Raw genomic sequence first — 26,496 nt, 5'->3', positions numbered from 1 at the left:
ATTCTAGGACTCGGCCCAGAATCACGGTCACTTGGATGGGCTGAACACGATGCGTTTTTTCGTCGGACTTCAAGAAATTTATCGCGCCGAGCGATGGAGGCCATCCTACTGGTCGAGCAGCTCCAGATCCAACCTGCTCATGCAATGGAAGGTGTGGAATTACCTGGACTAGGCAAATAACTCCCGGATGGCTAGATCGAAGTGGATCCACTCAACGAAGCTTTCTTCCTTTCTCCTGCTCTCCTGAAACCCTGCAATGCACAATGTGGCCTTTCTTGCCATTTTTAGCCCCTTATCACCTTGTCTAGACCTGCACTTACCTTAATCTTGGTTCCCTTACTAACATTTAACCCAAAATTTCATTTCTTGCCATTCTTTTCCTTGTTTTAGCCTATTATATAGCAACAGAAAACCCTACTGTTTGCTCCAATTTTTTTCTCCTATCCTTTCTAAATGCAAGAAAAAACCATAAGGAAAACACCTACACTACTCTATCATGCTTTCCGAAGTCCAAAACAACAAAAAGCTACTTACTAAGGAGATCGAATACCTCTTCAAACTCCCTGGCTTCTTACCTATCTACCTCAAGCACTGGTTTGGGAAAAACCCTACTTCAATGCTCGATTCGAAGCGCACAAGTGCTCAAGGCTTGAATCCGTTGGTCCCGACAACGAAAACAAAATGTAGGAGCTTTCGCTCAACCGCCAAGACCCACGGACCGCTTATTGCTTCAAGCGTTCTAAGCCGAGCACTAATGGCTACCTCTCACATAGCCGACGCGCCATCCATATCTATGGGTGTTGTGAGCTTGCCTCCATGCCGATCGAGTTGCCTCCTCTCCCGCGCACTCCAGCAGCTCCACGATCCAAGTGCAAGCTTCAAGTAAGCTCCATCCTCAAGCTCCACGCTCCAAGCTTCATAGCCGCGAGCAAGAGAAGAGAAGAGAAGAGAAGAGAAGAGAAGAGAAGAGAAGAGAAGAGAAGAAGATGGAGAGCTTCTCCTCCCCGGTCCCTCGCCCTCACACACTCACTCCCTCACACTCTCACACACTCTCTCTCAAGCACAAGCTCAAGCAAGCAAGAAGAAGAAGAAGAAGAAGAAGAAGAAGAAGAGAGCCACTTTTGGCCACACACAAGAATGAGCTTCTCATTCACTTTTCAACTTTATATACAAAACCCTAAATTCCTTTTGGCAGTCATCCTCTTATTCCCTTTTTTACATGGCTGTCCTTTTTTCCATTGTCCTTCCATCTTCCTAGCTTCATTTCCACTGTCCATCTACATTTACAAATTGCACGGGTGAGAGCCCGACGCTCCTTAAATTAAATCATGATGCGCTTGCACTCTTTTACAAAAGTATTGACTTGCGCTTTTCCTTATGCGCATTTTTTCCTTATTTAGGACTTTTCTGCACTTCTTGTGTTTCTAGATTTTTCTTAGTTCGCCTTCGTCTTCTATTTCACTTTGCCTTAGCCTTTGTCTTTTACTTTCGCTTTTCCAAATTTTCCACCTTGTTTGTCAATCTCCTATACTTCATCCTTGTCTTCTAGGAATCTTTTGATCAAAGCATGTATATCCACTAACCAACTAAGGGGACTGAAGGATAGGAGTAGTAGGAGAGGGAAGAGGAACCAATGAAAGAGGATGAAGGGATGGGCAAGCAAAATCATAAAAGGAATAATAAGCTAAAGAGAGATTAGTTGAGAACTTATGAGAATATGTTAAAAAGGATGTTAATAAATAGACTGTAAAAGTGGAAGAAATATTTATAGATAGGGAAGGACAAGATAGAGGAGGGAAAAATACTCGATCCTCAATAAAAGAACATTGAGTGAAAATAGAAATTTAAAGAGCACCTTGAGGTTGAAAAATAAGAGGTAAGATAACTGGTGAGTTAGATTTTGAAAGGAAAAGTTAAGCATCATATCTATGGGCCACCTGTGCTGATAAAAAGATAAGCCAGAAACTGATGGACCTAAGACGGATCGACAATGGTACGTATCAAAGAAAGATGAATTGAAAGGAGGTTGTTTTGAAAGGTGGGCTAAGAGATCCAACCTTAGTTGGTTAGTGTTCTACACATGAGTAGAGGCTTTGTTCTATCATTGATTCAGGATCACAGAGTAAATCATTGTATGCCAAGAGGTTTCATCGCAATTAGCCACTTTAGAAGAATAAGCCTAGAACATCTGATCAATTTGCAACTCTAAATATCTGACATATAATGTAGCTTGTAATACCGCATCCCCTACATACCAAGCTAAATCTTCATAATTTGGAATTAATAAATCACATCTTAAATACATATAGGACATCAACATAGTGTTTGTAGTCACAGAGTATTCAAAATCCATTTTAGCCACTTTAGTCAATAAATCAACAAACAAAGCTTCACTCCAACCATCCTTTGGAAGATGAAAATCTATCGTTGAAAGCTTAATATAGAAGGCCAACTTGTGGTGCTGATAATGAACAAACAAAGAGTGGTCTGGAGGAACAAACTCTTGAAATTGTTCAAATGAAGACCATAATAAATCCATTCTAGACTAAAGTCTTTTCACCTTGGCTTGGAATAAGGGGCATAAGGTAGTATTCCTTTGAAGGATCACAAAATCCATAAGGGATAAAGAAGGGACTGGATGTATAGTAAGACTCTGCAAAGTAGAATGGAACCGAGCCAACTATTCCTTAAGTTGTTGGATCTGAATGTTGCTCTATTCTAGGGTGGTATTAGCTTATTTAAGCTCTTCTATCTTGGCAGCTATCAAAGCTTTAAGCTCTTAAGACTCTTGTGATAATCTATCCCGTTCCTCTGTCACATTAATCACTTGGGATTTAGTATCAACCAATTGAGTTTGTAAACTAGAAATCTACAATTTATGGGATCAATAATCTTAGTCTACTGCTCCATCTAGGTATAAAGATCAGAAAACCTTTCTTGAGCAGAAGCTAGCTCATCATTTGCTTCATTCATTCTTCTTTGGTCTGCCGAACTTCTTCATAACAAGAAGAATAGAGCTGTTGGATACAAGCAGTCATCGAGAGTTCAATAGAACTTTGGATATCTTTGCATAAGAAAGGAATTGCATCTCCTATCACTAGCGTTGTATAGAGGGGATGTAAATCTCTAGAGTACCATCTCGATGTGCTCTGAAAAGATTCGGCAGTGTAAGGAAAGTTGGTATCTGATTGCTAGATTGAACATGAATGGAGACTGGAGGAGGAGTTGGGGCTGATTCAACCACTCGTTTAAGTCACTTCCTTTGAATTACCACAGGTGGGAGGGGATCAAGATCCTCAATGACAATATCAGTACTTTTAGTAGGAGGAACAGGAACCTATGGGGATCAATTGGTAATGTAGGAACTTCCTTTACAAGGGCAACATATGCCAAGAAAATAGAAAGATAGAAACCAAATGTTTTTGAGATTCAAGCAATCACACCTAGTATAGCCTCTTTGAGAAGCAGTTTGGGTAAAGGATGTGCAGGCCATTTAGAATCCCATATGCACAAAGTAGGAAAATACCACCTATCCTCAAGGTATAAAGCATTGTAATTGCCTCTCATTAATCTGATGGTACTTTTGTACTTTCAGTTAAGTGCTTGAGTCATTCTCCAACCACACAAGACTGTGTTTATGAATCCAAGTCTCAATCTTGGAACCTAATTCACTTGTGTGACATTCTACCTTCAACTCTATGTCTTCATGAGTTCACTCTATACCTTCAAGCCACCATAGCCATGCTTAGATCCATGCATTTCAACATGGTATCAAAGCCATGGTGAGCATGGCTCAGCTTCCTTCTCTGCTCTTCTAGCCCCTCTTCATCATTGCTTAGCTTAAGTCCAAAGCATGAAGGTCTCATCTTCCACCTCTCTCTACTTGACCTTCTTGGCAGCCATAGCCAGCATGTACCTACCCTGCTTGGAGCTTTCATATCTCTCAAATCAGGACATATCTCATTGAGCTTCCTTCCGGAGAATTGGTCTCCTACTTCCAAAGCTTCTTCGTGGCACTTCAGCTGTTGACATTGGTGGACTATAGCTCAAGCGTTGCAAAAATTTGCAATCGCTTGTTACTATTCATACTGTTGGCATGCTGCTTGTAGGTTGTGATCCTGATGTCTACCATATGGCAATTGAAGAACCAACCTAAGCTCTCTCCCACTCAGAGCGTTTCCCAAATGGCCATTTCTATAAGCTGCAGTAAGCAAAAAATCAGACATGTATCCTGAAAACCCTAATTTTCCATAGCCAACTTTTCTCAAAGTTTTTTTCACTTCACCTTCCCACTAGCTCCAGCACTCTGAAGTTCCTACCACTCAAATTTGAAGTTTGCAGTATCAAATCAACGAGGGGAAGATTCGGTTTTGGAAGATCTTGAAGGAGTTTGAAGATTTGGAAGACTCAAGGAAGAAGATACAAACACGGTGTCTGTTGATACTAATCTAGTGCGCTTATTAGCACTCATGTCTTTTGATACAATCAAATTTTTTGCTGCTCAAAATCTGAGAATTTGTGTTGATTTGCTACTACTACAATCATCTAGTATGGGCAAAGATTCACCGATATGTCGATTCAACGGAGTCGGGTTTCACACCTGACAAACCCGCATCAAACTCATCCTGATGAAGAAAGGCCTATGGGCCATTACCAATGGACAATAAAAGAAGCCCCAAGATGCAACTCTTGCAGCTACTTGGTAGAAGAATGATGACAAAGCACAGGCCATCATCAAATTGGAGTTGGATGATAGCTATATCCATCATGTCGATGCTTGTGATACGTCCCATGACACTTGGGATACATTAGATATCTTATTTGGTGCAGAGTCCAAATCCTCAAAGTATGGTTTACTGATTGAATTCTTTCTACTTGATATGAAGCCTAATACATCCCTGACATCTCATCTGAACTACATGGAAAGTTTCCTGACCTAGCTTGTAGGGATAAATCTCAAAATGGATGAAGATATTTGTATTAGTGTTTCACCAAAAAGCTTTCCTTTTGATGATAATGTTTCAACCACTTTAATTAACATGCCAAATCCTAAACTTCTTGACATTAAGACCTCTCTATTGGAAGAAGAAACGAAGATAAAAAAAGAAGAAGAATCAAGTACTTCTAAAGATGAACAAATGTTGTATGTTAGCAACAAGAACAAATGAAGAAAGGACAAGCTATTTTGTGACTTTTGCAAAGGATCGGACACACTGAGAAGTTTTGCCATGCCAGAAAGAGGTCTCACAAGGCCTACCTTGCAACTATAAAAGAAGAAGAAGATCATGGAGAAAATGAAGGAGGAGAAGAAGAAGAAGACCATTAGGAGTAGAAAAACAAGCCTCACTAGTCCTTCTATTCCCAAATTTTTGATAGACTTTTTAAAGTCTTGTATAACCTTGCCCTAATGCATCTGTCATAAGCTTTGTAAACTCCTCATGTAATCTTGCATTACAGCCTCTGTACACTTTGCAAGGCCCCTGTTACAACCTTTGGAAGGCCACCATGTGTTTGGTATCCACACTTAGCTTTTTTTGCGATAGCGTCTGGTGTTTACCATGTTTGTAGTGTGCCCACACTTTATAGATGGTGACTCACTAAAGCCTCTATATACATTGTGCCCTTTTGGTTGTGATTGAGGAGGGGTGTTGAGATTTAGGCAATCATATCTAGTATAGCCTCTTTGAGAAGTAGTCTTAGTAAAGGATGTGCAGGCCATCTAGAATCCCATATGCACAAAGCAGGCAAATACCACCTCTCCTCAAGCTATAAAGCATTGTACTTGCCTCTCATTTTCAATGCAATATGATGGTACTTTTGTCCTTCCAGTTAAGCGCATGAGTCATTGTCCATGAGTCATTGTCTAACCACACAAGACTGTGTTTATGCGTCATTCTCAATCTTGGAACCTAAATCACTTGTGTGACATTCTACCTTCAACTCTATGTCTTAATGAGTTCACTCTATACCTTCAGGCCACCATAGCCGTGCTCAGATCCATGCATTTCAACTAATGTGACATTAGTCACATTACCCCTTGTGGCTTTGACAAAATGTTGATCCATCTTTGACAAGAGATAGGAACTCCAATCAATAATAATTCCTTTCAACACCATTCGAGAAGCTGTGAATAACTCCTTCAAAAGGTAGTTAGAAGGTGTTTTGGCTGGCATAAATATGTCTTGAAGGAATTGGTATAATTGCTTCCAGATAGGATTAGAGATCATGGAGACACTAATGCCTGAAGTAGTAATAATCCTCTTAGGGTCCTCTGCTTTTGCAACAACTTGAGGATATCCTCGTTAGAGAACAATTGTCGAGTAGTAGGGAAAGGATCTCCTCGATAGGGTAAAGACAGGGCTTTGCCAAAGCTTTTAATGTCATATGGATAATCATTCCTCTAACAGGACTAGACCTCTTATTGTAAGAGGTTAAAAATTGATCACTAACATCAATATCCTCTGAGATAAGCGGCAAGGAAAGTGTTACAAACTTGGCTAAACCTACCTTACTGATAATCTAGCAATAATGAGTAGTCATGAGACACCAAAGGAACATATTAGACTAGGAGAGGAATATGTGGCGCCATTCAAATGGTTTACACACACCACACTCACACACAGACAATCACAAATAAGGCCTACAAAATAACTAAAATAACATGATATAAGATATCAACCTGTCAAGGATAGGATTGGGGAGAGAGAAAGAGGAGAGAGAATACTGTAGAGAAGAGAGAGAAGAAGAGAATCAGAAGAGAGAGTGATGAGGAGAGAGAAAGACTAGAAGAAGAGAGAGAAATACAAAAAAGAAAGGAAGTAATGAAAGCTAGAGAGAGGGAGAGAAGATGAAGGAGACTTGTTATTATAATGTGATGAGAGTGAATGTCAAGTCCCTTACATCTTATATACTTGCCATTGTAGTAGGTATTTTTTCTCAATTATTTTATTCACGTATTTTTTTTCGTATTCTTCATCTCTTACATTTCATCCCCACCCAAGGGGTTTTTCCCTCAAAAACAAAATGAGCACTTATTACAAAACAAGGCAAGGCAGTCCAAAGTACTACTTTGCTACATGATTACAAGGGGTTATTCAATAAATCATATGGGGGGTTATGTATGTATGTTAGGTCATGGATACAATATGATGTATGGGCATGATTGGGAAATAGGAAAAATCCAAATTTGACCCATATTTAGAGAGGAATTGAGTGCTGCAGACAGTGGATGGCATGTTGTCTACTACAGGACCATGTTGTAGTAAATCTGTAATAACTTTTGATAGTTAACTCTAATCAGGGTGTTTGACACATAAAAACAGAGCTTACTTTGAATACTTTCGGTCCATGTATGGAATTAAATGCTATCCATGATTCAGAATCAAATCTGGTTGAAAATAGAGAGTTGTTTGCATGCATAAGATGAGGGAACTCTTCCATGATTGAAGCTGGTCTCTAAGAGGCCTTTTCAAGGGGTACTCCTTGCCATTTGATTAAGTATTCCATGATTGATATTGAGTGCAACTTCTATTCCCTTTGACCTATGACTGCCTCTAGTATGTATTGGATAATACCCTCTTCATCCATAGGAGGGAGCTCTTCTAAGTAATCCACTAATGATTCAATGAAAGGTTTGAGTTGAGTCACATGAAAAACATTGCGAATCTTGGTGGAAGGGGATAGTTCCAACTGATAAGCCAAGTTACCCACCCGCTTGATAATTCGATTAGGGCCCATAAAACTTGCAAGCTAACTTGTTATTGGCATTAGGAGAAATATAGACTCTCTTTTTTGCCCCTTAAGGAGTGAATAAATAAATATAGGCCTAACCAATGAGAGAGCTGGGATTCCAAATTCATGTAGCATGAACCCCTAGCCATATCTTGGCCCAAATCTTTCCTCAATAATAAAATAAAGGAAAATGTGGGGAGTACAATGCTGACACTTCTTGGAAGTTCATAACTTGAATTTTCATTTTCTTATTTTTTTATGTTTGACTTTTCATTTCTCCCCTTTTCAATTTCCCCCTCTTTCTTAGGCGAAACTCAGATTTATCATATCTCTTTCCCTGCTTCTTATTTCGTGACAAAATCTTATAGCCTCATTGTTGCTTGCCCTATTTGTAACCCTGTGAAATTTTATTTTCTCTACACAAACACAAAGTGAGTTTCACATGCTTTATGAGAGCAGAGCTTGTTCTACCAAAGCCCTAAAATTTTCTTCACAAAACTTTACAGGTATATTATTCTCTTCCATGGATGTTCTATGGTAAAGTTTTATATCGTTTGGACAAAACCTGTACAAGTTATGTGCATTCTCTAACATGTACTTTCTTTTGTCTTGGTACTCTAGGAGTCTCTTACAGTCAAGAACAAAGATCTTTTGAACACTCAACTTCTTCTTCAACATCTTATGGTTTCTTTGTAAACAAAGTTATAAGTATGTTGTCTTGTTTTTTTGTTGCTTCATAGTTAAATTTTATCTCGTTTGGACAAAATGTATGCAAGCTATATGTATACTAAGCTTTCTTTTGTTTTTTTACTCCAAGAGTCTCTGAGGGTAGAGAACAATGATTTTTTTAAAACTCAACTTCTTCAACATCTTTGGGCTTCTTTGCAAAGAGAGCCACATGTATATTGTTACTTTTTTCTATTGCTCCATGGTTAAGTTTCAACTCATTTGGAAAAGCCTATGTAAGTTATATGTATGCTTTGACTCGAGATTTCTTTTGTTTTTATACTTTAGGAATTTGTCAGTGGAACAATGGTCTTGTTATAAGTCAATTTCTTGTTCAACATCTTTGGGCTTCTTTGTGAAAAGAATTATAGGTACAATGTTTTTTTTTAAATTTCTCCATTTAAATTTTATTTCATTTGGAGAGAAAATTTGTAAATTATATGCATGTTGATAGGTAACTTTTTTATTTGGTTATTATAGATGTCTTAACGGAGGAAAAACATCAGTAACATACTTACAGTGGAGGTCTTCAATAGGAAAGATAGTGGTGATAATTGGATTTGTGATAAGTACCATAAGTTGGATTGGATTTTGATGCACCCAAGTACTTGTGGGAGTTTCAAGGTCAAGCGTAAAAATGTTACAAACCCTAGCAAACATTGAAAATGTAGAATTTTAGAGTTTAAAAAAGTGTTTAATGGAACAAGTATAGTAACAAAAGTGTTGATCCAACATGTTTATATGCACAAACAAATCTCTATACACAACAAGAACTACATTGTAAATTATAAACAAAACAATAAGTTTTTAAATTTAAGCATTGCTTATTCTTTTGCATTAGAGTTGTTTTTAAAAATCTTTGCAGTGTTCTAATTCAATCTTGTTTTACTGACAGCTCTATGTCCATTAACTTTGCATGAATGGTAGAATGTGGAATGTTTGAGTGGTAAGATACATGTTTGGCATGAAGACATAGATTCTTTGATATATGATAATAACTCTATAAGTCAACTTGCAACTCAAAATACATTTTTTTGTAATTCATAATATGTAGTAGAAAGCTAGAGATTGCAGCATGTCCCATTGCCGCTACTATCTAGTGGTGGTGAATGGTTGATTGATAGCTTGGAGTTGTCAGGAGCATGTAAGTCCAATATAAAATTTGACATCAATAGCACTATGAAACCCACCACAGGCTTTCCAAAGATGTGCATCTTAGTTGGTTTATTCTATTCTCATTGTTTGCACATTTGTTTGGTTCATGTGATGTTTTGAAAAAAACAAAGATTACTTATCAATACAAGTGTCCATCCGAGGAATGGATGAATCAGCTATTGGGTGAGTCTTGGCAAGTCAAAAGAACACATTTTGATGAGATGATTGAGTGTAGGGTCAACCAATATGATCTCACAATTAGGTAAATTATTTTTACTACTTTGAATGCCTTGCTTTAATTGACATAGGTCTTGCTTAGATGAATTCTTGTCCTAGTTACATTTACTTATAATTATTTTTGTTTTTATTACATGTATTTTATCGCTAGATAAACTCTGTACATTTACTTTCGATATAGAAGATGACAACTTTTGCGAGGAGAGTGGATTAGCTTGGATCAAGATATTCAAGATGAGACACATATAGCTCTCATAGATGTGGTTATCTTGTGGAATGGTCATAATCCTTTTGTGGTTATAGTGTAGAGAGCCATTAGCCCATTTCTTTTCTGAGATAAAAAATCCAATTAATGTCCAATGAGCCCCTCTACAACTTCTATTTCAAGTTAAATAATAGAAAAGTCAGGATTCCTAGTGAGAAATCCATAACATGTAAACAATGTGCTTCTCCACATATCCTTGAGATAGTGGAATCCTTGTAATTTTTTTTAAAATACAAAACGAATATAATTTTTTTAAAAATTTTGAGTACTTTCAATTTAGATAATCTTAGTTTACTGTGATCCAAGCATGCGATAATACATACTGTAATTAGTCAATCGTGCTGGTTAAAATCATAATTAAATTGTAGACTGGAGTTCTATAATCTATGCAATATTGTCTTTGCATAATTATATATTGTAGCTCATCTCTTATACTCAATTTTTAATTTTAAATATTAAATTAGATCCAAGGGATTTTGAAGGTCTTTTAGATTTATGTTCTTTAAAAAATTTTATATTTTCTCTAGTTGGACTTGAATATACTCAACGATTCAAGTATATTCGAGGATATAATAATGTAGAATGAAGCGTTTGTTTATATGAGTAATTTTAACGGTGATTTTAAAGTATTAAAATAAAGAAAATAAGGTAAGAGTTTTAATTTGAAACTTTAGGGTTAAAAAAGAACATTTATTTAAAATCCTAGATATATAAAAGCTATAACTCCAAACTCATTTTCACTTTCATTCTCTACTTCCCTACATGTGCTCTCTTTGATTTTCTCTTTGTGTGCCATGGCTATCACTCCCGCCTTCGTCGCATGGATTAGCTCCACATGCTACGCACATATAAGAGACTACATATATCCTAGGTTTTGCATGACCTTGTGTCTAGAGAGCTCGCTTTCCACTATAGACCCTAGCTCTAGTATAGTGGCATTGTTTTATGATGCGGCAAACCCTCTCACCTACTCTATTCCAGATTCTGCTCTTAGATGGGTCCCCATAGATTTCTTATATAGTTTATATGTTGGATCGAGCCATGCAAAGATGATTAATTGAGCCCTTATGCATGTGGGGTAGCATCTCCGCACTAGAGCAATGTCCATCTCATCCCATGATCACGCCATGATGGATCTCATCGAGTGTGATGCAGCATTTGCCATATATGTTTTGTGCACTGAGGTGCAAGAGGATAGTGACGAAGAGATCAACGCACCCTCTCGGCCTAGAGTATTTTGAAGGGAGCCTGAAGAGATCGCACTTGATCTGAGCCTAGAGGAGGCACAAAGCTTAGCCATTGTGCACCCACCTCCTTGCCCTGATGAGACGTTGACAAGCAATGAGCTATCCCTCACTTCTCTCCATGCTATCATCATCGAGGGTGTGGAATATCTACTCATGTAGGATGTATTAGAAATTTTGGAGCTAAGAGAAGAAGAACTATATTGTATCATGGTGTGTGATGTACCTGACGATTTTATAGATTTTGATATACAAGATGCCCCAGTACATGTTGATGAGGTGGCTCAATATGATGGCGCGAGTATCAATGATATCTCTATCATTGTGAGCATCCAAGAGTAGATTGAGGATGCGATGCCACAATATGATATCTCAGATGAGGAGTTCAAGCAGTTGCAAGAAAGCATTTTTGGACCTCGACCTGACTACACAATACTTTCCCAAGAGAGAGATGAGGGTGGCCCAGTTGTAGGAGCAAACATGGATGCTCCATTACAACAGTAGATAGATGATGCACAAAAGGTAATGGTATCAGATTAATGTTATCGGATTCACGTGCAAATTTACCAGTAGGGCCTCTAGGGCATCAGGACCATTGGGATTAATTTTTGATGGGATCGGGCTCTTAGAGAAGTCCTGGCCCCCGGAGGCTCGTGTATGGGGGCTTGAATATGCCCTAGAAGTCCTACTGGTAAATTTGCGTGTGAAACTGATGTATATGTCTTTAGCATACTCCATGCATAATGAGTCTAACACAGTAAGTCTGACATTGAACTCGTGTGATGCAGGACATTGTCTATATAGATAAATCTTCATGTAGAGAAGGTGGCCGATCTGATAGCCAAGGAAGGGTGTAGGACTTGACATTAAAGGAGTATATTGACCAGCTTGTGAGCGACATTATTGTATTTCATAAGACATGCTCTCTGGCTTTTCTTGAGATGTTCCTAAAGTTGAGGGCACTAACGAAGGCTGGGCCCTTCAAGACCATCCTAACGAACTCTAGCTTAGAGAAAGTAGTGTTGCTTCGACATTCAAAGCTCCTTTACTTATTCTCTAGTACTAGGCATGGGCCACTTTTTTCCATGGTGGCCAGTGGCATCATTGCTAGTGTTCAAGACCCCAATGCCATTAGGTAGGAACTACTAGGGCAAAATGTGTTACTTCCTATGATCAAGAATAGCTCTGACCATGAGGAGTGTAGCTCGAAGAAGCCTATGAGAGAGTAGATGTACTTATTGCCAAATGATATCTCATCACCAATGTATTGCACTTTGTAATCTTCTCTTGAAGTAATAAAAATTGATATTTGTTGGATTTGCGTACATGTAGTTTGTCATACGCATCATTTATTATTGTTTTTTACTTTAATGTTACGTTTATTTATCGAATTTATACGCAATACGATTCGTACCCTAAATTTAATATATAGTGCTTTATTGAGTTCCTGCACAACATGTATTCATTCGAACGCATGTAACGATAACTCAAAGATGTAAATAAAACAAATAACAAGCGAATAAATAAAAATAAAATGCGTCAAAAAATTTATATTCATATTCATAACATTTTACATGGGATCCATTACAACTAGGGTTTTACAAAATCTCTTTAGAAGCTACATTCCGTATATGTTTTAGTAGTACACACATATCGTTGTTGATCTCTATGAGGGCTATCCGTTCATCATCGGAAGAACCTCACTATTTGCAAATCCCTATCGGTGATGGTGACTCTCCTTGCATGCACTACTGCATAGACCGAGTCTCTGAACAAGTCGATGAGGTAAGATTCAGTAGCTTCCTATAGTGCAAGGAGGGTTTGGGAAGTCCAATGATCAGGTTGTTGTAAGTGTGATCCATCTGGGAAGTGCCTCCTACTGTTCTTAATCAGTATGCCATTCATAATCTCCCGTACTAGCTTCTGGAATGGAGCCTTTGGTATCAGGAGGTGTGTGGTCTTCTGCCAATGTGTCTAGCCTCCATCGACACTTGAGATGCTAGCGTGGTGGTGGTGGTGGAGCTGGGGGAGGTGGTATGTGCATGGGATTTCTAGGGGGGTCTCTGGGCCGCTTGCTTGGTACGTGCCATGTCATCTAGTAGGAGAGAAAACTTAAAACTCAAAAGTGAAATGTGTAAATGAGGTGAAACTTTAAACTTAAAGCAAAACTTTTAAAAAAACCTTAAACTTGAATCAATGTATCCAAGCTTTGGAAAAATATGACAAGTGATTCGATTGACGTGAAATTTTACCTATGGACTCCTCTACGACACATCGACTACCCAAAAAAAAGGCATCATCAGAAGTCTCTAGGACACTTGTCTGGAGGCTAGTGTCCGAGGCCCTGAAGCCCTAGATGCAAGCCTCTAAACAAGTGTCCCAGTGGCTTTTGATGGGGACAATTTTTTAATATCCATGAGTTTTTATGATGCATGAGTTAACTTCATTGATAATCCAGTGGTGATTGCGCATTGAAGTTTTTATGATGCATGACTGGATTATACTTCATTGATAACAAAAAAACTCACCACTAAGTGTGTGCAGCTGCATATTAAATGTGTTGTCAACTAAACTACGTGAAATATTGGAAACTTAAAAATTCACAAAAAATAAGTCATGGGTCAAATGGAATATCGTATATCGGATATAGTGTTGCCAAACCCGCTAAATATTGTAAATATATAGTGCATTGGCCCATGTACAATTGATCACTGATGTGTGTGTGATTGCGCATTGAATTTATCCTCAATGAAACTACTTTGAAAATTAGAAACTTGGAAATACACATAATACAAATCATGGAAAAATAGAATATCAAATATCGGATTTGGCATTACGAAACAATGAAATACATAATAGATAGTGCATCACACCAAATATAACTAGATCTAGATAAACTTTAGCTCCATTTTGCAAGCCACTGCAATCAAAATACTTGAAGGTCTACTGGTGGAAAGATAACCCAAAACTAAGCTCCTTACAATCTACAACCAAACATGAGCTAAAAACATAGATCCAATTACAAGGTAGCTTCTCAAAGCACATTGTTGACATTAAGATTAAATGCATTCTTGTTGTTGCAGATTCTACGAATAAGAACCATATCTATGGGCTTAATAGTGATATGTCGGGCATGAATGGCTAAAAGTTGACAATCACTCATTAGATCAATCAAGTAACTTTCAACTGCTTCTTGGAGAGCAAGCAAGACTTGGCTTGACCATCACCCCACGTTCCTTGCCTGGTTCCTTGAAAAGAACTTGTGATGATGCCCTAACGATAGATCTTGCAGTATTTCTCATACCAACCTAGAGAATGGTGCCTTAGGAATAATCAAATTGGCACTCTTTTGGAATTTTCTTATCTCATGTAGCACAGCTGTGCATGCTCTCCATCTTCAATTCTTATGTGTTGGAGGATGTGTATTACGAGCTAGAGCAGTATGGGAGGTGGAGCAACTGGAGCATGTGGACCACCATTTTTGGACAATGGCAAACCATCGTTATTGACCACATTAGGGCCACCATTGTTGGATGACACAGTAGCGCCACCATTATTAGCTGCAATAGGGCCACCATTGTCGGCCACTAGGGGACCTTTGTCACTCAGAGTATGCTCATTAGATTTGAAAGAGTGTTGATCTCTTGCTCTTGCAGATGCCTTCTTGATAGGAAGCTTGGAATGTGCCATGGCTGTGATGATGAAGGATAGAAAAGAGGGTAGAGTGTAGAGTAATGGGAAAAAATGAAAGAGGAGACTTGACTTAAGTATGAAACTTTTAAACTTACTGTGGTGTAAATGAACTTTAAAATTATCATTTTATTTCATTTCTCCACCCCATCCCTACCTCTCTCTCTCTCTCCTACCACCCCCTCATGCCCCTTTTGTCTAGGCCAATGAATGTTCTAAGGTTTGGAATTTTCATATCTCTTTGTCTTAGGGTTTTGAAATTGACTTTTCATAATTAAAAAACATAGTTCGAAATCGACTTTGAAAAACATAGTGACAAACATTCAAAATTTTAAACAAAATTTGCAAGACATCTCATGTTAAAGGTAGGAATATTGATGTGTCATATCCTTAGCACCCGTGCTCTCTCGTGGACTCTAAATGCATCAAAAGTATAATCTTTATCCATTAGGAAAAAAATGAACTCACAAATGGGCCTTTTAGCCCCCCCTCTCCTCCTTAAAACAAGGAAAAGAGGAGAGAAGAATAGTAAAATAATCCTCCTCTCTCTCCACTTTTGCAACCTCATTTTGCCTTTTTTATATTATCTACAAAGATATACTCAGATTCCTTCTCTCTCCTCATTCAAGAAGTCTTTTTCAACCAAATTTTATATTAAAAAAGGACTTAGTTACGGGAGTGTGGTGCTTCATTTTCAATGCAAAATGATTAGTAGATATGAGTTAATTGATTTTTTAATCGAGAACAATGAAAATGAAAATTTGAAAGTTCCTTTTAAGATATTTTGGGGATTTTTTATATCCTAGCTTTTGGTCAAAAAACAAACCAATTGGTCAAATTTCGTGTTTTTTGGAGATGTTTTTGAAGGCAAAATAGAAATATCTAAAATATGAAAAGTCTTGGACATCCCTACCCTCTGAGCTATTTCCCCCCTATCTATACTCTCTCATGGCTCTATTGTGACCTCTTCTCTGTGTTTATGCAACCTTCATTAACAGAGTGAATTACTTACACCCTCCTTTCCCTTGGCACCTTTGTGTGCCTCTCTGTGCATCTCCACTCTACCTCTTGTGGCAACCAAGTAGGCTTCCCGTTTCTATTAATAGTAAAATGAATACAGGAAAGAAGGAGCTGCATATTGAGGTAGAGATTGAATATGCCCAATTATTCAAAAGAACCCAGCGTACCAGTGTCAACCCTCAGGTTTTGCAGAGTTACAGGCAAATGGGATTGAAACATGTGGATTTGTGGGTTGATGGGGGAATCTACCCAATTGACCCCTTAAACAATAGACCTCCAACTTTCTCAGGAATCACGTATGTGTGCGAGGGTGAAAATGGGTTACTTGGTTATACTAGGCGGCTCAATGATCAGGCGTTCAAAGTATTTACAACTTGCCAAGCAACCATAAAAAATTGCCATGATGTGATTGTTGCACATCAACTTCATATACAGCAGCTCATAGGACAAGTGGTACAACTGAATGATACTATTATTCAACAAAATAATCAAATTATTTCAATGCAGGACACTATCCATGATATTGGTATCTCATATGAGGAGGCAAAGGCACAATTGGACGACTTGAGAAAGATCTCAATAACAAGCTAACATAGGAGCGCAAATGAAAGAAGAAGCCAATCAATGAGTTAACTGTGAATAGTGGCCAGTGGAAGCAACGTATCAAAGCATGTAAGGTAGCTCAGAAAGAGAACCTAGGTGAGAGTGAGGTTGGATCATGTATTAGTAGATTGCTAAAGGCAAGTACATTTTGAGCAATTGTAAGTTTAAGGCCGTGAAGGAAAAGGTGATTGAGTGCACATTAAAAGATGTGTCAAATGAGTTCTCAGCTGTGGATGCACAATCTATTTGTGACAGGGCCGGCATTAGCACAACAACTTACTTAAAGATATTCAAAGGTGTGAAGGCTGGGTTTGGTCATGTGTTGAAGAGAAATAGAATCGTGCCTCTTCCTCAACCTTCAAAGTTAATAGAGGCCCGACGGTAACTTAATACAAATGTTTTGGAGTTGATAGGAGATTCCATGTATGTTCAATGTGTGGAAATACTAAAGGTTGGGACCAAAAATGCATATGAGGTGAAGTTCACCGAACTCAATAATTACTATTTAGATTTGAACAAGGTGCAATCGGCAATGGTAATGTACTATAATATGTCTGTTGAGGAATGTACTAGTAAATTGCAGTTTGTTATAAAATTAGATGAAAGTGAGGTCATCAAAGGAGTAAAGCTTGAAAGAGTTAGTGTAACTCTGATGAATAGAGTTTTACAATTCGACAATAACAACCCAGGGAACTTTAGTGTTCAATCTGAGCACCATGTATAGTGGCTGCTGCATTTGAAGTTCCTAAGGAAACATTTGAGGTGTTGTAGCTATTCTTTATGCACACAAGCATTCCAAGCATCATCGATCGTTAGGAACATGGTGAGATGCTCTCGGTTGAAGGGTATGGTCAATACTTGGTTGAATGGCATCTTGTAGGAGACTTGAAAACTTTAAAATGCATGTGTGGAATCTCCAATGGTGAAAATACAAAGAATCCATGCCTATATTGCTTGACAGAGAGGGTGGAAGGAAAGAACGGAAAGAAGAATTGGCGAAAGGTGACAAGTGCTGCACCGACGCGCAATACAGAAGATCCCACTTGGAAGCCCATCTTCAACATTCCCTTGGATCGTATTCACATTTGTTCATTGCATGCTTTTGTCAGAATCATGGAGAAACTTGTATATGAATACATTTGCTTTGCTTATAGGATGCAACCAGAAAAAGAAGCCATTGCAACGTGTAGGAATGTGGAGCGAGTGCTATCAGAAATTGGGCTACACAAGCATCAAGTGACGATTGAAAAAGATGAGAAGAGATCAGGAAAATCTGGTAACTTGCCAAAAAAGCCTTGCTTTGGAGGAGCAAAGGCTAGGAAGTTTCTCTTAGTACCCATCAATGAGGAAGGGAATGTCATGGTTCGTAGGCCGCAGGACTACGATGGGTGGAAAAAGTTACATTTTGTAGTTCCTGATCGAAGTAATGGAGGAAAAACAAGATTGGCCAAAGCTAAGGTTTGGATAAGTCTTAACAAATTGGCTCCCTTACTTCACAAGATGGTGTTTAACAATGAAGATAAGCAAGAAATTATCAATGCTGTGCATAGCTTCTACAAAAACATGGTGGAAGCATGGGGCAAAAGCTCTATCACACATTACATGGTACGTATTAAGTTAATATTTTAAAATTGTATGAATTGTTTAAACTATTGAGTATTCTTTTACTCATATGTAATATGTGTCTTTGTAGCATATCCTTGAGGCACATGGGCCATACTTTGCAGAAAAGAGAAGCATTGGAATTTGGTCCACACAAGGGATGGGAAATTCATATTGGATAGCATGTGGTGCATACCAAAGAAAAACTGATCATGGTGGAGGGGTGAATGGTAGCAATCCAATGATTCAATTGCTATCTTAGTGGTATAGGATTATGGTAGCGGATGAAGCTAAACTCTCGCAAAAGAGAGCAAATGAAAGTACTGATGAATCGGCTACAGACATGATGGAATCACGTCGTGTCACTCAAAGAGTGCGTTATGAAGCCTCAAGTCTCAAAGAAAACCGTGCCAAGTGGCTAGAAACAAGGCTTCGACAATGCAACAAATGGGTTCGAAAAGAGCTAAGATAGTAAGATGAACAACGTGAGTCAGTGTGAATGCAATTCATAGTTTAAGAGAGAAAGAGAGAGTGTGCATCTATGTGAATAAGTTTCACAGTTTAGGGTTATATAAAAGAGGGTTTCAATTTCTATCTTATTCATTGAGTTATCACATCTCTTGTGCATGAAAGATGGCTAGGTCTAAGGTAGTTGCAAATAAGCTTCCACTCAGAGCCCCATATTGTGTTCAGTCCCTTGGAGCATCTACTAGCTCAGATGCACCCCCTTCTCAACCTAATCCACCTTCCTCAAGTCTCCCTCACAAGGGTCCTCCTCAGCATTTCCACAAGAAACGCAAGTGGAAGCCAGGTACAGTGGCCTTGAGAGAAATTAGAAGGTATCAACGTTCTTTTGATCTCATCATTCCGAAGGCGAGCTTCTCGAGAATTATTCGCGAGATTGTGCAAGACCTCCACCACATAGAAAGTAGGAGGTGGTTTTTGGCACAAGGTCAGGATAGACCTGATCACTTCACAAAAGAATGTCTTCATGCTCTACAGTGTGCTGTAGAGGCCTTTTTAGTTGACTTGATGATTGATGCTCAACGTTGTGCAATACATGCGAAGCGCATCATTGTAACTCCCAAGGACTTCCAACTTGTAAGAAATCTTCAAGCAGTGAAGGATGCATTCGTTCCAATGGAATGAACACAGTTTGCAATGTTATCTTTTTTGGCATAGTGTTATCCTCGTGCATTGGACATATGACTATGTCCCAGTGCAAAACTATTGTATGTGCCCTTAAAATATGAATTAAAATTTTACACTTATCCTTCGCTCTCAACTTTAACTGTGCATCTTCGTTGTATTTTCAATTCTTACTTACAGTTTTTGTTAGCACTGTCAATTTCAATAGGAATAACATGCAAAAATTTGCCATTTCTTATTGTAGAATTTACTTCTAATGCCTCTGTATAGTCTATGTGGTGTGAAGTTTCTAAGGGCCAGTAGTCGTGATGTTGATTTCTCAATTATCAATCCATCCATAATTTTGGTATGGGATAATTTTTAAAATACTAAATTGTATTAGAATGCAAAGAAAATTCACACACGCACTCATTAGGTGGCCAAGAGCCTTTTTTTTTGAAAAAAAGTGCCTACAGATCCTTGGTCTGAAGTCTAGCATCTGGAGCCACTTTCCTGGCACCCCCTGGGCGTTGCCAAGAAAGTGGCTCGAGACACTAGACTTCGGACTAGGGGTCTGCAGTCACTTTAAAAAGAAAAAAAAGGGCTCTTGGCCACCTAACGAGTGCGCGTGTGAAGTTTCGTGCATTTCGATACAAGGTTATGGATTTACGATCACACGATGGACAGTGCATATGAAGCTGCATTAACCTGGTTTTGGGGTTTAAATGGGTTAAAAGTTCATTCTTCTTCTCATTTTCACATCTTGATTTCTTTGCTTCCTCCATTTTCACATCCTCAACCTCTGTCTCTTCTCTGTCTTGCCCTCCTTGAGCTTGCATGATGCACACCAAGCAAGCATGTTGCCATTTTGGCCCTAGGAAGACATTACGCCAAGGCCCGCCACCTGGAGCACAAGGTGGAGCCTCCTCTAGTGCAACAACAGGTGCTCCCTGTAGAGCACAAGGACCACTAGAGAAGAAGAGGAGATGGAAACCAGGCACTGTCGCCCTTCGAGAGATAAGGAGAATCCAACACGGATACGAGCTTCTCATCCCGAAAAGTTCTTTTCATAAAGTTGTTCGAGAAGTCATGCAAGACTTGGAGTTGAAATGGATGGGAAGATTTTGGGGGAAGATTTTGGGCACGAGTACGGGATGGCCCACCAACATGAAGGTGGACTGTTGTAGCCATGGAGGCCCTACAAACCAATGTAGAGGGGTTTCTCATCAACTTGTTCGATGATACACAGCTTGCAGCCATCCATGCAAAGCGTGTCACAATCACAGATAAAGACATGAACTTTATCATTCAGCTTCGACACGACAAGGGACTCTGCCATAGTTTACTAGATTAATGATGCAAGGTTTGTAATGAGTGTTACAGCGCCATAACAACTTGGAAGCCCAAATTTTTTAAATATATACATAATATCTCATGTGATGTGTACTGAATTCAAATAATTGAGTAAAGTTGTTTTGTTTTGTTTCTTGAAACGCATGACTCTTAAATTTTGTTTAAGGTATGAACGCATCAAAAGTAGTAATACGTATGGATACAAGTTATGTTATTGCTTATGCACAATCACAAGTACAATACTACATGTTGAATTATGTTAATATATGCGGATGCGTCATTCATGTACCACACATTATCGTCACACTTACACAATCGCAAGTGCAGTACTACGTGTTGAATTATGTTAACGTATGCGAATGCGTCATTCATGTACCACACATTATCATCACACTTATACGAACCACACATGTATTTAATAAATATTTATTTATAGGGACAAAGTAAAGTATCTTATATTCATCAAGAAAAATACATGTGATGGCTGATAGTGATGGTAGATACAAAAAGCCGATAGCCAACAAGAACTCTCAATTGTTCCTTGGCTTTTTCATCGGTGGAGAGGAGGGGTCAGCTTCTGATGAAAATATAAGTTCCTTGTTTGCTTTAAAAATGATGTGCTTCCCCTTCAGCTCTTTCTCCAAGAGAAGTGGATCTGACACTTTAGCGAGGTCGCCTAATGTCGCAAGCACACACATTGCTCCACCCCGTGTTTGCTCAAACAAGTAAAGAAGCTTTGACCACTTGATTAGCACCACCTTCTCCAAGCTAGATGTCACTAGTATCACTCGAAAATGTCCAAACTTGGTCAAAGCTCCAATATTCATGATTATTTCTTGCTCTCCTAGTGAGCACTTCTTATGGAAGACCACCAAATCTGCAACAAGGTTATCAAGAGCTGAATCCTTGCGTCGATTCACATGTCGAGCTCCTCCTTGCCTTGATGCAAACTCATCTATATACAGTATGTCGTGAATGACAAAGTAAAATCAAACAATATATTTAGCGACTAACCTAGAGTTATCAAAAAGCGATGAAACTTGATGGTAGGGTGCGTCGGGTCCCTTGAAGTCCACTGGTGAAATCTTGGCAAAAAATGATGCCTGTAGCTGCCCTGTCCATTGGTGAACTGACACGCTAGACTTCGGACAGGACAGCTACCTGCAGGCATCATTTTTGGCCAAGATTTCACCGTGGACTCCAGGGGACCCGATGCACCCTACCATCAAGTTTCATTGCATAAAAATATATGGTATTTAGAAATCTCACCTTCTCCAGATCATCTTGTATCTTTATTTCCTCGTGTGTCAAGGAGGCACCTCTTTGGGCAGAGGGATCTACAAACTCCTTGGTAGGAAGCTGGGGCCTTGGTCCGAACAAATCATGCGGTAGTGCTTCAAATTCAGCATCAGGCACACAAGGTAATCTTCTTCAACCAAGGTAATATGCTCCTGTGCTGCTATGATCGCGCTCACAATATGTAAGCTTGTGCCATCATATCTTCCAATCTCTGCCATTGTTGGATGCACATCCATGTAATCATAATTGATCAGGTCTTCCATTGAATCCCTGACTAGGATAGAAAACAACTCTTCTTCCTTCATTTCCAAGAATTGCAGTACATATGATAGAAGAAAGTATTGTATACCATCTACTTCAATGGGTGTCAAGGAGGCAAGGTTGGGTTTGTCGACTTGTGGCTGTTCTGAAGAAGATGGCACCATAAGAGCCAACCCTTGCTCTGTCACCACTCGATGTTCCTCTTCAACATTTATGAGCTCTTCAATTGGTTCTTCTCTCGTGTATGTGATAGAAACAACCTGTGGAGTTGTATCTTCATCGCTCTCCTCCTCTAGGGGTGTATCCAATGCAAGGAGGTAAATTGCCAATGCGCAATCACACTCCACGAGATCCAAAGGTGATGTACCTGGTGCACTTCCCATGGGAATAGTGCATACTCTATGCAAAGGATCCACATGGGTTAGACACCTATTCACCACTTTTTGGTGATTCTTCCCTGCTTGAAATACCATGAGCTATTCCAGAGGCACCCAAGTCATGTCAGATCCCTCGATGGAGTATGTGCATGTAGCAATGGTGCTCACAAAGTCTTCCAAAACCTAAAGGGGGAGATCCAGCGATGAGAGCACGCTTTCAAGGTTGAAGTTCTTGGAGAAAACCTGGAATATCTCGTCACCTTGGTTGGCAAAGATAGTCTTGTGGATCCACTCATCAAAGTGTGCACAAGCATCCATCGTAGTAGGTAGGAAGGATGTGGTGGACATAAAGAGATGAAGAGAGAAAGTGTGAAATGAAACAATGAAACAAGAACTAAACTAGTTCTACCTTAAAAACCTTAAGTTTTAAACCATTAAGGGTTGTTTGCATATGATATTTAGTTATGGCTTTACTTACATCTTTGTAAAGTTTATATGCATATGTAAATGTGTTGATGTGGAAAGTGTATAACAAGTGTATGATTTTTCATAAATACCATAATTTTTAAATATTGCAAGTTTGTAAGTGACAATATTCTATTAGCCAAAAAAATCCAAAAATTTACAGGTGTTGGATATTACAACTTATGGTGTTGGGATTTTTAGGGAGACTCTACAATTTCTAAAATATGTGGAGCCACACACTTTCCGCTGGTAACAGTATCCTAAGCTCGGCTTCGAATTTTCCTACCATCTAGTTTAAAATAGAAGCTAATAGGTGGATTCTGCATTAACATTGTAATTTCCTGGTGCATTATACTCAAGGGCCAATCATCCTCCATTTGCAACACTTGAGGCTCGTGGCCCTCACAAATGATAGTAACATCCACAGCTACACTTTCACGCATGTCTTGATCAAGGCACAACCATTTACCCTTGAGCATCCTCCATCTACGATACTTGAATACTAGGCATAAAGTTTGTCATGCGATAAAGTACCTGTAATTGGAAAGGAAAGTTAGCCGATTCATCCCAAAGTAAGATAATAGTCAACTAAGAGAGAAATTTTTTACCTGAAAGCCATGTCCCTTGTTGTGACTCAACACTCCACTGTGTCAGGACTATGAGTTATTTTTTATGTCCAAGTTTTGCCTAGAATCCTTGTTACATAATCCTTTGATGTATTTTTTATGATGTACGTGCTTTTGGTACGTCTCAAACCCTTACATTCCTTGAACATGTGTGCAAAAATTACAATCGGTATGAACCAGTTTAGATGTATATTCTTTGAGCCGGTGCTTGGCTTCATAGAATTCAATATGTCTGCTAAAATTTTTGTGCTACACATGTGCAAAATGTCGCTACTACACAATGGCCATTCTATGCTATTGAGATTTGATATGTGCATAGACTCAAGGGTTCCATATTCTCGACTCCCCTTGGGTAATATGTACTTGGAGTCATAGAAAAAAACAAGGTCCTCTGCGAGTTACTTAGCTATACGCCCCTCGAAGAGCAATCTACCAATTTTGAGGTGGTAATACTTAAAAGAACCAGTGAAACTCTCAACATTTTGCCACTCATAACAATCCAAAGGGTATACTTCTGTAAATACAAGACAAGTTGTTACATAGGTATCATGAAATTTCTCATTCTCAATGAGTTGCAAATACTTACTGTTTGCAATGTTTCGTTGAAAGGGCACAGTGGGTGCAATATGTATTTGTTTTTGCATGAATACATGTTGTACAAACGCCTTTGTTACAGGGTGAGAATCAACATTGCTTTGTCTGAGAGCTAAAATTTTACCCTTCCAGTGCTTTGATACATCTGCAATTGCAGATGCTTTCACCTTGAAAGCTCCCTTCATACTTGGACGCATATGTACCCAAGACGAGCAATGATACGTATCAGTGATCCAATTCCCTTCTTCATCTTTTCTGTTACGTACTTCTATCGAGAGAATGCTTGTTCTTCTCTTAGGCATTATAACCTACGCATTAGATGTAAATAAGTATGTATTAACCCCTAAATAATAAGCAATTTAAGTCTGTCATGGGGTATCTGAATTATCTACCACCTAGGAGTAGCTAAAACAAGCAATGTGTGGAAGGTACCTTTCTGTAGCATATTGAGCCATGAAAATGAATGTGTTCTTTACCTTGCGCCAGTTTGGATTAAGATTGAAGACATATTACTCATGGTTTGTAACACTTTGAAATATGCCCCACCAATGGGAACCATTCAATAGGTGGCCAATATTTGTCATGGATTTAACCCACTATTGGATATTCGACTTGAAGAGATGCGATCCATGGATCTTCAAGATGCATTGCTTGGAGAGAAGCCCATGTACTAGGGTTGGCACAGGTGTTGATATTCTGGGGATTCTACGGGCGATGATTCTTTGGTGGGCTTGTAGGATGATAAAGGATAAGAATTCAACATTGACTGTTGATGAAGAGCTGACGATACTTTTGTTGGAGTCTTCAATACCTGCAATGGAAAAACCTCTCATATGGTCTCTCCCTAGGGGTTAGTACTAGTCTTCTTATCGTGCACAAGACATAGTTTGATCAGTTTGGGAGACATGTCAATGGAAAAACCTCTCATAGGGTCTCTCCCTAGGGGGTAGTACTAGTCTTCTTATCATGCACAAGACGTAGTTTGATTAGTTTGGGAGACATTTCAATGTTAGGCAAGCCAAGAGTAATGTCCTGCACTTGAGGACCCAAATTGTGTATAGATTGTGGTGTAGATATTATGTGAGTGCACGTGCATACTTAGATATTATGTAGTTATAAGACTATTGGTTTGGTTCCTCGTAGCAATGTGTGGATGAAACAAGGGTTCAATGGGGTGGAAAAAATTATCGATGTTGTGGAGAAGTACACTCGAAGGCTTCTTGAGACATCATTTGTGATTTTGACAACACGATGTAGCATAATTGAGCTCATTGATGCCTTAGCTTTGGTACCTAGTGGCTACTTGTAGTGTTTGAAGAGTACAGTGTAGTTTCCATGGTCTTCTGTGCCTTGCTCACCACTATTGATTGCAATGGTATTGAGATGGAGTATAAAAAAGAATTGCACAAATGGTTCAGGGTGATAGGTCTAACCATAAGTGAGATGAGCTCCCTAGGTATGTCCCGCCCTTAACAATTGTGGGGGATGTGTAAAAGGGCTAGGGGATTAGGGACGGAGTTAACTGACCAAGATCATTGGACGTACCTAATTTGAGGACCCCTAGGTGCTGTGCTGTGATCATGGGTGCTTTTTTTCTTTTCTTTTATTTTTTTCTCTTGTTTTGGGATAAAGTGAATACAGCCATTGCAATACGTTGAGGCTATTAGCCTTTCATTTGGATTGGGGGAAATGTCGAGATCCAAAGGTTGTGAAAAATGGATATTACAAATATGATTGTGTTACTAGCCTCGATGCTAGAGGAACAATTGTTGAGATGAAGAGATACACTTGAGATTTTTCAAACCTCTTTATAACATGTGAGACATCGATACAATTGAGATAGCAAACAACTGCGTGAGCGAGATGTAGAGTTTGGCCAAGAAAGAGAGAGTAGCCAATGACTATGCTTTGGGCCATGCTCAAATGCAATGTGTGCTTTCTGCAGGGTTGATTTTCTCTTCCAACCGAGGCTTCCATCATGACTCTTTGTTCTTGGTATTTCTGTTGCTTTTTTTGTAATGGCTCTTTGTGGGGTTGGTGGTCTTGTGGTGACTTGGACATTGAATGCTTTCGTATGCAGAGACTTGTGTCGTCATGTATCCACTTGACAACTCATGAGA

Source organism: Lygodium microphyllum, chromosome 3 (assembly GCF_053477565.2).
Source record: "Lygodium microphyllum isolate KBCC chromosome 3, Lygodium_microphyllum_v1.1.10, whole genome shotgun sequence".
NCBI classification, from domain to species: domain Eukaryota; kingdom Viridiplantae; phylum Streptophyta; class Polypodiopsida; order Schizaeales; family Lygodiaceae; genus Lygodium; species Lygodium microphyllum.
This window is presented reverse-complemented; position numbering follows the sequence as displayed.